General features: G+C 41.8%; 2 protein-coding genes across 2 annotated transcripts in view; both read right to left on the minus strand.

Moving 5' to 3' along the window:
• Positions 1 to 3,806, minus strand: part of LOC145350898 (rho guanine nucleotide exchange factor TIAM2-like) — a 345,497-nt gene extending 341,691 nt beyond the window's left edge. The window contains exon 1 of the mRNA XM_080200337.1: positions 3,641 to 3,806. The gene's annotated coding sequence lies outside the window, so the exon portion shown is untranslated. The remainder of the gene's footprint in view (positions 1 to 3,640) is intronic.
• An 8,672-nt stretch (positions 3,807 to 12,478) lies between these two features.
• Positions 12,479 to 15,353, minus strand: part of scaf8 (SR-related CTD-associated factor 8) — a 285,263-nt gene continuing 282,388 nt past the window's right edge. Inside the window, exon 21 of the transcript XR_013888261.1 lies at positions 12,479 to 14,383. The gene's annotated coding sequence lies outside the window, so the exon portion shown is untranslated. The remainder of the gene's footprint in view (positions 14,384 to 15,353) is intronic.

A 15,353-nucleotide genomic window follows, 5' to 3' on the forward strand; every position in this document is an offset into this window, starting at 1 on the left:
TCTCATCCTTTCTATTCCTGTATAGCTCTCTGCACTCCAATGCGCTCATATCCTTCTTATAGTGCAGGGTCCAGAACTGTATGCAATACTCCAGTTGGGGTTTAACTAGTATAAGTTCAGGAAAATTCCCTTGCTCTATGCCCCTATCATTAAAATCCTTATTAAGGCAGGAAGGATGCAATTGCATTGAAGGCAGTTCAGAGAAGGTTTACCAGGTTGATAACCTGGAATGAGTGGGTGGTCTTATGAGGGTAGGGAGACAGGCTGGGCTTGTTTCCCTGGAGTTTAGAAGAGTGAGAGATGACTTGATTGTTGTATACAAGATTCTGAATAGTCTAGTCAAGGCAGACTTGGAAAGTTTTTTTTGTGTGGGTGAAAGCAGAATTAGGGGGTACTGTTTTAAAATTAGGAGTCACGCTTATAACACAGAGGTGATGGGAATATTTTTTCCGCTGACATTTTGTCATTTGGAACTCTGTCTCAGAATGTGGGTGGAAGAGGGATCACTGAATATTAAGGCAGAGATAGACATATTCTTGTTACACAAGGGAACTGAAGGTTATTGGTGGTATGTAGGAAAATGGAATTTGAACCACAAACAGATCAGCCATAATGTTATTGAACGGTGGAGCAGAATCAAAGGGCTGAATGGGCTGCTTCTACTCCTATTTAATATGCAAAAGTTCATCAATGTCTCAAGAAGGCTTACATTAACACTGAATGCAGTTGCTGTGAAAATCCCCTAGTCGCCACACTCTGGTGCCTGTTCGAGAACCTGAGGGAGAATTTAGCATGACCAATACACCTAACTAGCACATCTTTTGGACTGTGGGAGGAAACTGGAGCACCAGGAGGAAACCCACACAGACACAGGGAGAACATGCAGTCTCTGCACAGATGGTGATCTAAGCATGGCCAATCAATCTAACTTGCACATCTTTGGACTGTTGGAGGAAACTGGAGCACCTGGAGGAAGCCCACTCAGACATGGGGAGAATGTGTAAACTGCACACAGACAGTGACGCAAGGCTGGAATCAAACCGGAGTCCCTGGCGCTGTGAGGCAGCAGTGCTAACCACTGTGTCCCCAAAAGAATACTATATGCTGTATTAACTATTCTCTCCACCTGTCTTGCACCTTCAATGATCTATACATCCAAGTACCTCCGCTCCTGCATCTCTTTAAGAATTTTAGCCCTCATTTTATATTGTTTATCCATGTCCTTCCTACCAATATGCATCACCTCAAACATCTCCACATGGAACTTGGGGGCAGCATGGTGGCACAGTGGTTAGCACTGCTGCCTCACAGCACCAGGAACCCGGGTTCAATTCCAGCCTTGCGTCACTGTCTGTGTGCTGTTTGCACATTCTCCCCATGTCTGAGTGGGTTTCCTCCAGGTGCTCCAGTTTCCTTCAACAGTCCAAAGATGTGCAAGTTAGATTGACTGGCCATGCTAAATTGACCCTAGTGTCTGGGGAATTAGCATGGTAAATGTATGGGATTACAGGAATAGGGTCTAGATGGGTTTGTGGTTGGTGCAGACTCGATGGGCTGAATGGCCTCCTTCTGTACTGTAGGGATTCTATGATTCATCTGCCATCTATCTATCTACTCCAGTTTGTCTATGTCTTTTTGAAATTCTACACTGTCTCTTCACAGTTTACAATATTTTGAGGTTTTGCATCAGCTGTAAACTTTGAAACTGTCCTTTGTACAATAAGATCGAGATCATTAATATACATCAGGAAAAGCAAGGGTTGCAATATTAATCCTGGGGAACACCACTGCAAATCTTCCTCCAACCCGAAAGTAATCATTCACCATTACTCTCTGCTTCCCATTACTCAGCCAATTCTGCATCCACTATTACTGTTCACTTATTCCATGAGCTATAACTTTTCTTATGCCTTCTGAAAGTCTAAGTACATCACATCAACAATATTACCCTCATCATCCTTCTGTTACCTCCTCAAAAATCTCCAGCGAGTTAAACACGATTTTCCCTTTAGACTACTAAATTTATTCCATATAATGTTTCAAGAAGCTTGCCCACTGCTCATATGGCCTGTAATTGCTGGGGCTATCCCTACAAACCTTTTTTTTGAACAAGGGGGTAACATTTACAATTTTTCCAGTCCTCTGGCATCTCCAATAAGTCTAAAATTTGCCTGGCCCACATGGTTCAGTCCTGTGCCTCAGTTTATTATAAAGGAGCTCCCAAACCCTCTAATCCCTACTTCAGAGAGATGTTCAACATGGTACTTAAAACAGCAAATCCTTCTGCTCACTCCAGCCTAACTGCAAACATACGCAACGGCAGACTCCAACAATAATGAGAGACTTTTCTGGCTGCAGCTTCCTATCAAGAATAATTTTATTGTCGGCCAATTTATCCGAAACAAAGTCTTGAACAGTTACTTGGGTCATCGAGATAAAGTCCAGAATAAATATCCATTGGGCTGGATTAACTACTTGAACTGCTTTCAAATAAAAGAGTTGCTTCGTAATCCAGAATTTGGACAAGAAAAATAAATCAGTTTTGAAATTGCTACAATCTGGAAGGATGGATCCGAAACAAAGAATGAATGTTACCTTTGTTTTATTGCAAAGTAAAAATGCAGCCACTGACAGCATAACGTTTAAAGTTTAGACTTTTACTAAAACTGCTTGCTGGTCAAATCTCTCCACCATTATGCAATGCTATAATATAGATCTAATTGGAATAATGTGTCCTGACATACTGCCACGTTATTCTCAGAGAAGGAATTTCCTCTCGGCACGCACCAAGCAGTAAACGCTGTCATTACAATACTGTCTTTGGCAACAATCCGTCCAATTCTCCATTCCAGCACCTTCTAAAATATATACATTACAGGCCCCTCTTCAGCCACTTCGGACTTCGTTCCCCCACATCCTCAGCACACGGCCAGAGAAAAGGGGGGGAGCGAGGGTTTGACAGGTTGGGGAATCCGGAGTTGGGTATTCCATTCACCACATAAAGTAACATTAGTAATCTCACACACAAGGAAAAAAAACAAACTACACTGACAAATAAAAACTGTTTTCCACCGCTGAAGGCGCCACCCTCAATTCAGATCAGCCCGGCAATTTGTAAACTAATGATAGATGTGAAAAAGGCTGAATGTTGAGGGAGTGCCTCCCATCCCCCACACGGTGACAAAACTATCCCTCCCTTCCCCAGGTAGCGCTTTTCCGCTACTCTCACTCCGTGCTCTCTAACATGGATTAGTTTCCAGGAGTTGGCCGGTGCTGTTCTCTCTGTGATTAATCGCCATACTTTTAACTCCGTTGTAGTCCTGAGGAAGGAGCCGAGAGTCTCGCATCCTCCTCAGAAACTCCCCCCAACACAAAGCGGCTCCGGCTGCCTCCCCGATCTCGTCTTCTCGTCGTTGGAAATGACTTGGCTTCAGTTAAAATGACCCAGACTGTCTGACAAAGAACGTATTGCCCAAAGGTCTGAGAGCAAACACGACGTGTGGCTTCGTGAGGAACAGAGAAATCGGTACCAGATTGCAAAGGGATGGCAGAGTAAGCCGCACAAAGGCAGCTTTTGAAAGGAGTGAGGAAGGGTCTGCAGGAGCAAGTCCGGTGTCAAACTTACCACCGCTGTACTTACTGGAAGCGACTCGCCGCTAGCTGACTTTCTGAAAGGAAAAACCCCCGGTAGCCGTTCTTTTCCTTCCTTTCATGTAGCGGTGATAAACATGCCTCAGTACAGTGCAGGGCCCCGATGTTAGCAGACACTCACTCAATGCCCACTCTGACTCTTAACCCGCACTCCTCCAAACTTCTCCAACACTCAGCACACTGCAGCCTCGGCACGCGAGCACACTTCTCCTGGCCCATTGGACAGCCCCACTGTCCATCTTACCAACACTCCACTCCCATTCGCTCATTCTCCCCTAGTCCCGCCCTCGGTTCACTAACGTCACTGACTGTGAGCTACAGCAGAGTGTTCACTGGAGTTAAATGTTTTGGATTGACAGAGTTTCATATCATTTTAGCTTGCAAAAGCTGGCTGAATCAAACAAACTGGATGCTATTATCACCACTCTTACAGGTATTGTTGTGTGGATCTCTCTTATCTCACCCTCATTTGCACATGCTTTAGTCCTTTTATATCCATGCATTATTTCACTGATAATACGCTAACTTTTTTATCTAACAATTTGCAGTATGTTTAATCAATTAAGTAGCCTACTCCTGTTCCCAATTCATACGCTCACATTCAGTCCATGCTGTACAGAGCAATCTAATTCCCCTCCAATGCGATTTTCAAGTTTGCTGACAATCCAACCTTAATGAGTCGGATCTCAAACAATAACAAGACAGAGTACAGGAATGAGGTAGCAAATCTGGTGAACTGGTGCGGCAACACTAATCTGTCCCTCGATGTCAACAAAACGAAGGAGATTGTCACCAACTTCAGGAAGCATAAAAGAGAACATGCCCTGTCTACATCAGTGGCTAATAAGTAAAAAGGGTCGAGAGCTTCAAGCTTTTAGGTGTCCAGATCACCAGTAATCTGTCCTGGTGCCCCCATGTCATCACTATAGTTAAGAAAGCCCACCAATGCCTCTACCTTCTCAGAAAACTAAGCAAATTTGGCATGTCAGCTACAACTGTCACCAACTTTTACTGAGGCACCATAGAAAACATTCTTGTTGTATCACAGCTTGGTATGGCTCCTGCTCTGCCCAAGACCACAAGAAACTACAAAAGTTCGTGAATGTAGCCCCAATCCATCACATAAACCAGCCTCCCATCCATTGACTCCTTCTACACCTCCCACTGCCTCGGAAAAGCAGCCAGTATAATTGAGGACCACACGCATTCTGGACATACTCCCTTTCCACCTTCTTCTGTCAGAAAAAAGGTACAAAAGTCTGAGAACACATACCAACTGACTCAAGAACAGTTTATTCCCTACAACCATCAGACTTTTGAATGGACCTATCATATATTAAGTTGATATTTCTCCTATCCTATTAAGTTGATCTTTTAACCCTATCTGTAACTGCAACACTATATTCTGCACCCTGTCCTTTCCTTCTCCCCTATGAAATTTATGAACAGTATATTTCATCTGTATAGCACGCAAGAAACAATGCTTTTCACTGTATCCCAATACACATGACAATAATAAATCAAACTAAATCACCCTGTATCTCTTGCCTGAAACCTTAAATCTGTGTCCCTTAATCCTTTACCACTAGGCAATGGGAATAGCTTTAACAATATTTTTAAAGCCTGTCATAATCTTATACATCAGCATCAGGTTGCCCCTCAAATCTTTTAATTAAAGTTCTTTATCACTACCACCTTGTCAATAAATTTTCCCTGCACCCTTCCAAAACTGGATGCAAAACTCCAGTTGTGGCCTAACCAGAGTTTTATAAAGATGTTCAGCAAAACTTCCCGGTTTTTGTATTAAGTATTTCTACGCATGAAGCCCAAGATACCATTTGTTTCACTAATAACACTTTCAATATGTCCAGCCACCCTCTAAGATCTTGCACATGTTCACTGTGTCCCTGCTGAGCGATAAGAGGCACTGGAGTTGTTGCAGTGTTTGTGTACAAGAACCATAATTGAGTAAACCATGAGTGTGGTCAAGCCACATATCCACTGCCTGAATCATTTGAAGAGGGTTCTGCTATACATTGAAGACTGTTTTTCCAGATTTGTGGGCTTATGCTGAATGCTGAATAACTTAATGCCAAGGAATGATATCCTTACGAAACCACTGAAGATTGGACTGCAGGCATAGCCAAAATATCACTGAATCTCATAGAGAAGTCAACCTGTCAGGATTCAGCTCTGTAGGCAAGGAGCTGAATGTTTGTTCATTATAGTTTCAATGACTTAACATGCAAGTTCAAAGCTTGAATCCTCGGGCGTTGTCATATCTTTCAATTTTGTATGATAAAGGTCCACTCCCCTGGGATGCTGCACTCTGGCTGGAGACTGGCAGAGTGAATGCACATTCAAATTTGGTTTGCTCAAGGAGGTACTTCATTACTTGAAAATGATTAAAGATGAGGTTAGCTCCACTTCTCTCCACAGCCCTGCCATCTTGGAGAGGTGGTGCAATAGAATCATAGAATCCGTACACTGCAGAAGGAGGCCATTCAGCACCAACAACAATCCCACCCAGGCCCTATCTCCATAACCCCATGTATTTACCCTACTAATACCCCTGAGACTAAAGGACAATTGAGCATGGTCAATCCGCCTAACCCACACATCTTTGGAATGTGGGAGAAAACGGAAGCACCCAGAGGAAACCCACACAGACACAGGGAGAATGTGCAAACTCCACACAGTCACTCAAGGCTGGAATTGAACCTGAGTCCCTGGCGTTATGAGGCAGCAGTGCTAGCCATTGTGCCTCTTCTTCACAGTCCTCTCTGTCATCCTCATCTGAGGAGGAGAGCAGCTCCTCTATGTTGGTGCATGGTAATTTCTTTGCTATTGCAATGTTACTTCATGTAATCCTGGAACCCCTTTGTGACAGGTATCGCAAGGCACTGCTGGGGTGGGCAAGGCATCAGGAGTATATTTTCAGCAATTCTTTGGTCTCCTCTGTGGTTGCGTTGGTCAATCCATGTGCTGCACTGTAATGCTCCTCCGCAGGGCTGTGTAGATGACACACTGGTGTCATGAGCCATGTCCTGAAGAGAGAGCCTTTGGCATCCAGGATTAAATCTTGCACTAAGGCAGGGTTTTGCTCCAAATTGAGCCAAATGTAGGAGCTGTGAGATTTCCCTGGGAAACAAGCACAGATTTACATCATTCTTTCTATTGTCGCAGAGTAGTTGAATGTTGAGTGAGTGAAATCCCTTTTGATTGACAAACATATCTAACTGTTTGCAAGGACATCTACTGACCATGTAAGTGCAGTCGATTATACCCTGTACCGGTGGGAACCACACAATGGCCCCAAACCAACTGCTCCTGTAGCCTGGCTATCAGCATCAATTGTGAGCTCAATGAGTTAATTGCCCTTCCTGAACAGAACACTGGTTACCACCTTGAGGCACCATGTGTTGCGGCCACGCATGTCTGCAGTGGACCCTGGAATGATCCACTGCTGTAGCAATTCAAGCTGCAGTTACTCTGAGGATGACTGGCATCACGTTCCCTCCAAATCTATGAGGCTATAGGTCTTGTTGAAGGAGCGTGACTGCCTTTTGGGAAAACGTTAGCCATTTCTGGAATCGCCTCTCAGACATTTGAAGGTAGTTGGTGCACATTCTGAATGCGCACTCAAGCTCCAATGCTCATCATCACTGATGAGAGCACTGGTTGCATTCCTCCTGACCTCTCTCCAACTTCAGCTGGCTGACAGCCTTATGGGCAATATTGTTGTTCTTCTGGCAAAGGGCAAAAAAGACTGGCTGTAGGCAACTCATAGATAAACTGTGTCAAGAGGCAGGTATAGATATGATCACCTCTGTGTACACAGCCATCATCTATATTGCAGTTGCAATTGACCAATGGGAATGCATGACATTCCCATTGGCCACAAGAACTTTTCCCATCCACAGTCACCAACCTCCCCCTACCACCACCCCCCACCCCTGTGCCCCTGTCCCCCTCAATATCAGCTCCCACCAAATCATAGAATCAATACAAGAGGCCATTTAGCCCATTGAATCTGCACCGACAACAATGCCACCCAGGCCCTATCCCCGTAACCCCACGTAATACCCCGCTACTCCCCCTAACCGACACATTCGGGGACACTTAAGGAGCAATTTAGCATGGCTAATCCTTCTAACCTGCAAATCTTTGGATTGTGGGAGGAGACCAGAGCACTCAGACATGGGGGGAATGTACAAACTCCACACAGACAGTCACCCGAGACTGAAACAGAAACTGGGTGCCTGACGAACCACTGTGCTGCCCCATCAAATTCCACTCATAGAGCAAGGAATTTATGATGATCCTTTGTAAAACACTGGTTCAGCCTCAACCTAAATATTATCTCCATTTCAAAATGCCTCACTTCAGGAAGGATGTGAAGGCTTTAGAGAGGGTGCAGAAAAGCTTTACAAGAATGGTACTAGGGATAATGAACTTCAGTTATGTGGCTAGATTGAAGAAGCTTAGGCTTCTTGGGAGAAGAGGCGATTGAAATGAAATTTGATAAAGGTGTTCAAAACCGTGAGGAGTTGAGGCACACTGGATAGTGAAAAATTATTTCCATTGCTAGAGGACTTGAGAACTGGATGAAACTGATATATGGTGAATGGAAAAGAATCAATGGCAACATGAGGAAAATATTTTAAATGATTAGAATCTGCAATCTAGAGAGCAGTGAGAATAGATTCAACATCACTTTCGAAAGAATATTGGAGAAACACCTGAAGAAAAAAACTTGTTGGGTTACTGGGAAAGGGCAGGGGATTTGGGCTTGCTGATTTGCTCTTGCAGAGAGTTGGCACAAGTGTGATGGATTTGAATGCTGTAAGCATTCTAAGATTTTAACCAAAAACACACACACATAACTGCACCAGTGAAGGGAAGGGCATAGCTTTGTTTTTTCATCCCATGGAGGAGATGGTGCTGGCAATCTTTGTCACTACTGAGTCTTTGCCTGCTATGAGGCTGAAAACTAACATCTCACCTCCCCCACTTCCATAATAACTTCTGACATGCAAATTGCATATGGTATAAGCACCTTACTTCCTTGTAGCCTCATTCACCACATCTCCACTACCTATGTCTTTCTCCTTTCAGGTAAGCAAAAACTGTCACCAGGTCAAGCATTGTTATGGGGATGTGAAACACAGGAGGAGAAGGATGTTGGTAATGAAGAAATACCATCAGTTGACCTCATACTCACAATCACCAGCTCAGATACTGGCACAGCACAAACTCAACAGGAAGCAATGTGGCAAGATCAGCATGTGACCACTTCTGGGCACAAATGACCTTCAGTCAAGCCAGGGAAATTGTAGCACTGGTACCAGCTCCCAAGGTTGAGGTTGGATTTAAGTTCAGCTGCAGCAGGCTCAGGTAAGGACTTTGATAGCATATTGATGGGAATGCACAAAAAGAGCTTGGTGCATTGACAGACTTGCCAGAGGAGAATGGAGAAGCTGTACATTGACTTGGCCAAGGTCAATGCACGGAATTGGAACCAATTATTTCTGACATTGTCAATGGTGGTCAGCCTCACAGAACTTGTAGCCCCATCATAGGGTAGGCCGAAGTTCTCTCGTCTCGCACAACCCACTGTCACTGCCACTGAGAACAGAGAATTTGGAGTTCAGCCAAATCTCTATTCACTGCAGTGGAAAGTCAGCCATGGGCGAGGTCGGAGAATTCCAGATGTCTCAGTGGATGTCTCCGCTTTCCTTGCTGCCCATTCACTCACTAATTTTCTGCCTTCTATTCCTAACTTTGCTCCTCTCCCATCTGAATCTACACTCAGATTCCCATCTCCTGACTAAGCTAATATAGATAAAAGCACCTGTAAACATGTTGGACTTTACACTGGTGTTGTGAGACTTCTTACTGTGATAAGAGTAAATTACGGCAGATGCTGGAATGTGAAACCGGAAGAGAAAATACTTTAAAATCTCAGCAGGACTGGCAGCATGTGTAAGGAGAGAAAAGAGCTGATATTTTGAGTCCAGATGACCCTTTGTCAAAGCTAAAAGACATGGAAATTGGAAGATACTTATACTGTAGGGTGAGGGAATGAAAGATGAGTCATAGCCACAAAAACAAGGGGAAAGGCTGCTAATTACAGTCCATAGAGAAAAAAGGAGATGTGAAAGGCCAAATGGCAGAGAAGCTGAAATCAGAGGGTAAGCTGTGACAGACGAAGATGTGGGGGGAGGAGGGGAAATGGGTAGGAGAGGGATAAAATTGAGAAAAAGTGGGAAAAGGGAAGCAAAGAGAGAGAAATGGTAAGAAAAGGGGAGATAAAATAGAGGGAAAGGGTGGAGGGGAATAAAGAGAGACAATAAAGAAATAAAAGGTAGAAAACAGTTAAAAATTAAATATGAAAACAAAGGGGTCAAGATGGGGTAGAGCTAATCATCTGAAGTTGTTGAATTCGATGTTGAGACTGGAAGGCTGTAAAGTGCCTAGCCGGAAGATGGGATGCTGTTCCCCCTGTTCGCGTTGAGCTTCACTGGAACATTGCAACAAGCCAAGGACAGACATGTGGGCATGAGAGCAGGATCGTGTGTTAAAATGGCAAGCAACCGGAAGGTCAGGGTCCTGATTGCACACAGACGGAAGATGCTCAGCAAAGTAGTCACCCAGTCTACATTTGGTCTCTCAGATATCGAGGAGACCAAGAGGCGCAAGTGAATCACTGCTTAACATGGAATGAGAGTTTTGGACTTTGGATGGTAAGCATGGAGGAGTGTTTCACTTACACCTCTTTCAATTTGGTCTATTGTATTGGCTGTTCCCAATGTTGTCTCCCTCCATATTCCCTCATCCTACAGTATAAATATCTCCTACTTTCTATGCCTTTTAGCTTTGACAAAGGGTCATCTGAACTCAAAACGCCAGCTCTTTTCTCTCCTTATAGATATTGCCAGACCTGCTGAGATTTCCCAGCATTTTATTTTTGGTTTAAACTAATATAGATCCTCCCAAACCACACCAGCAAACCTTTATGCAACATTCTTGGTTACGGCTCTGTTGAAGAGCAATCTACCTGTCTTGTACATGGCTGACCTCCCCCAAAACCACTCTCAGGAATCTAAACCTCTCCCTCCTAAATTATCTTTCCAGCCATGCCTTCAGCTGCACTATCCCCCGAGTTCTATATCCGCTAGTGCATGGCACTGGGTGAATCCACTGATTACTAAACTGACGGTCTTGCTTTTTAATGTTTTTCCTAGCTACCTCAAATTTTCCTTTAGACCTTCAACTCTTATATCCTGAAACATGTTAACTACATAGTTTTCAGTCTCATGGATGCACTGCAGTGACATCAGCTGCTATTCAATCTTCAAAACCTGTATTTGGATTTCGTCTGGCTGATAACACTTCCTGTACATGTGGTTGCCTAGGACTTGAGAAGTGACTTGGATTGCTCAAATGGCACAAGATGTGCTTTCAAATGCGCTGAGGTGCTATGCTGTACCTCTATTTATTGGACTATCATCTAAACTTACTAGAAATAAACTTGAGACGTGTTCCTGAAATGTCCAAAAAAGAACAGCTACTGACCAAATAGTTCCTCCTCTTGTGTTGATATAATTTTAGATGATTTCTACCTCTCTTTTGTGTTGCCTTATCTCTGTCCTCTTCCAATTAAGGCCCATTACAGGGACCTGCTCTTTAGAACCTTCCCATCGCTTTGTTGCTCTGCCCACCCCCCTAAACTCTCAGAATTTGCGCTCCCACCTCAACATTCCCTTTATTTTTATTGTTGTTAGCTACCTCTTAATTTCAATGCATGGTATCATTTTTTCATGCAATCATGATCTCAAAGGATCAACTTGAAAGCAGACTGTATGGTAATTTCCAGGTTGCTGTACGTCCTCTGACATCTGTACTTTGGCGAGAACATGAACCTTACCTTCAGACTTTGCAATTTGTTTCTTAGCAACTAACCTCTTAGAGGTTGAGATATACTTTTACTGACCTTCTCCACTTCCAATGACTCTCACCCCTCTCACTGTCATCATTCTCTCAACTTTAAACAACTCTGCAAACACCAAACACCTCTAGACACTTGGATAGAGTTGGTAGAAAGTAATTAGCAAATCACACGAGACAATTGAAGATCAATTTAAATAGTGCTGCTTTGAGGTCCTTCCTGTTGCTGAAGGCACGTTCAGTTGAGTATATTTACAAAAGGGTGTTAGCTGAAGCATTGAGGTTGAACGTACTTGCGTTACATCAGTGTTATCACTGACTGCTTTTATGATTTGCCTCATCTGCATACTTCCACTGCATAGTGCACACTCCTAATGTGCACGCTACTGACTCCCTGAAAAGGTGTCTGCTACACGCCACATCAGAAGTTTGTGCATGAAGTGCAAGCACCATTTTGAAATCAAAACAACACCCATAGCATGAAAATACAGACGCAAGAGAGACATATTTTGTGGCCAAAGTATTTTGCTGTGTAAGCTGGCAATTATAAGCATGCTGTCTATCATATAATTTTCCAGCTCCACCCCATTTTTCTACCAAACAAGAAATTATTCCATTAAAAAAAAGTGAAAAGGTTCCAGTTTTTCTTTTCAATTAGTGACCTACAATCAAAACTGTAGTAAAAAAGATTATTTCTGTGGCATATTCATTACAGAGAGAAACATTCTTCCATTTCTAGCTAAAGAATGAATTTCACCCAAAAACTATTAACTGGTGACATTTGGATTATTTTAAGCTTTTTTTTGCTTCCTGGGACCACACTCCCAAGGTATAAAATAAATCACTGCCATATTCAGTTAATTTGTTCAAACTGCACAATTTATTTGATTATTATGACACATTTGTTCTTAGGAAGTAGACCCTGCAATTTCCCTTCAACTTTGCTTGCATTTTTGTGACTAAACATGCCAATATTTTCTCTTCTTTCAGTGTTTGCATGGCAAGTGAAATGAAACACGGATACATCTGAGACATTTTAGTTGTCATTCCAAGTTAGAAAATCAAACTGTAAGTATAAAAATGCAAGGAAAAAGATAAGAATTTGCTTGAATTGTGGCCTGAAAATGTTAATGCACCTTTGCAGTCTGATCAACTACTAAAATATGGTACAAAGAAGCAACATTGTTTCAAATAAACCGAGGTTTTCATCCATGGTTCCACACAGCCACCAAAAACATCAAAAATAGATTCACATACTTTCTGCTAATATATCATTACAGAAACCCTGAGCGAATATCCTTCACAGAGCTGGGTCTTAGAGATGGGTCTGAATTTAACATGCTTGTTATATATTGCTGAAGGGATACGTACTGGGTATTAGGGAAGGAGAAGTGGCCAACTTTTGTTAATAAAGGAATTGTTTAAAACTAGTAAGAAACGAGCCCATGAGATTGTTAGTTGATGGAATTTCCTATCTAATTGATGAATTCACAAGGGTGCTAGGACTTCCTGTTATTAGCTGTCCCCATGCCCTTGCTCCCCACCACCACCATGTCCCTAATTCCATTTGGAAAGTATATATATAAAAAAAAGACTGAAAAAGACCAGCTACTCTATCGAGTCTGCCACAAAGCAGATAGGGCAACCTATCTACATCATCAAAATTATAATATCTCACTCCTGTCCATAGCCTCATAATCAACTAAGATGTGTTTAAAAAATCCTCTGATTCACTATGAGCACCTTAGGACAACTGCAGTTTCTAAGAAAAATAATCCCTTTGATTATATTTGACTTTTGAAAAGGATTTAAAAATATTATCAAAATTTAATTCTGTATCATATGTATTATTTTTGCAATTTAATTAACACCATTTCTAAGGGAACAGATAATTTAGTGTTTTTTCATGTAGCTATCATTTGTACACAAAATTATTGAAAAACAATGGTTTCATTTACATATTTTCAAGTAAAAGATAAACAATAAAGGCAAAATTTACAATAGCAGTTTGCCTTGCTACTATTTACAAATTATAATATACAATAAAAGCTCAGTGATACTTCAATACCGAATCTACACTGAAAACATCTCTAGGGTCTACCCCAGAGGAACGTACCACATCTGTCACAACAGCATTTCGACTTATCCTTTGAGTCCATCCAGCTGAACATCAGATGACTCAACACAGCTTCAACTGGCATGGAAATGATCTATGTACTCTTTAAATGATTGTAGAGTTCATCTGCTTACATTCCCACATACAATCCTTTTTTATGATGTACGGAGCTAGACAAGTAATTGTGTAGTTCTGAAGAAGTCATATTCGACTTGAAATATTAACTCTATTTCTGTCTCCACAGATGCTGCCAGACCTACTGTGCATTTCCAGAACTTTCTGTTTTTATTTCAGATTTCTAGCATTTGCTGTATTTTGCTTTTATTCTTATGTCATAGTGTAGTTTATATGCATAAGTGCCTATTGTACTCCAAGTCTTGTGAGCCGTATCTGGCTGTCTCCAATTGTACAGCAGGTGATTGAAGTCTTTAGTATTTGCCCCTTGTGACTAATACGTCTGATAGGTGGAAAGACAGTTGTCTTGGTTTCCATGGTGACACATCCTGAATGTTTTCCTTCCAATGTGTATTCTGGTGCCATTGCTTTCAGTTGACATTGGACTCTGCTTCTTCCATGCCCAGATTCTTTGGAATCCTTTTCCTCATCAGCAACCATGGTGGGTTCTCACCAGGGGAGACATGATGTCTTAAGTTATAGACAAATTATCTGTGAAGATATGAAATAAAAGATATGAAATAAAAGTTAGGAAGCAATGAACTTGTTTTAAAAATATACATATTTATTTGTTCCTCCTTGTGTCCAGTATGGTGAGGACTATTAACACTGGGAACAGAAAGGCTTTACTCATTTCACTCAGTATCAGCGTTTGTTACTTCCAAGTCAAATGTAACAAAAATCCTAATCCAAAGCATTTTATAGGATCATTATCAGACAAACATTGGATATCGAGCCATGTTAGGAAATATTAGTAAAAAGTCTGACAACACCAGGTTTTAGTCCAACCTATTTATTTGATAATATATTATCAAATAAATAGGTTGGACTAAAACCTGGTGTTGTCAGACTTTTTACTGTGTTTACGCCAGTCCAACGCCGGCACACCCACATCAGGAAATATTAGGACAAGTGAAGAAAAAAGCTTGGGTAAAAATGTTTTTAAGGAAATTTTAAGAGAAATTTAGGGAGGGAATGGCAGGACATGAGACTTTGACAGTTGAATATAGTGTAGCTAATGGTGAAATGAAGGAAATCAAGGATATGCAATAGGCAAATGCTGGAATATATTACTGCGGTAGTCTTAATAATGTATTTGGTAAAATATAGTATGATTTTATGAAATGGTTTTATGAAAGGGAAGTTGTGTTTGACAAACTTTCTTTTTAAGTATGTAATAATAGGGTAGATAAGGGGGAACCAGTAGATGCAGTAAACTCACATTTCCAAAAGGTATTTAACAAAGTGTCACACAATTGGTTAATAACCAAGTTAAGGTTTGTGGAATTGAGGGTAATATATTAGCATACATGGAGAAATGTGTAATGAACAGGAAGCAAAGAACAGGCAAAAATTGGGACATTTCCAAGTTGGTAGGCTATGAATAGTTTAGTACTGCAAGGATCAGTCCATACAACCAGATACTTGCTACTGTACAAAAAGAGGCCATTTAGCCCATAGA

The sequence above is a fragment of the Carcharhinus amblyrhynchos genome, chromosome 12, assembly GCF_965287045.1.
Source record: "Carcharhinus amblyrhynchos chromosome 12, sCarAmb.v2.hapA, whole genome shotgun sequence".
NCBI lineage: Eukaryota > Metazoa > Chordata > Chondrichthyes > Carcharhiniformes > Carcharhinidae > Carcharhinus > Carcharhinus amblyrhynchos.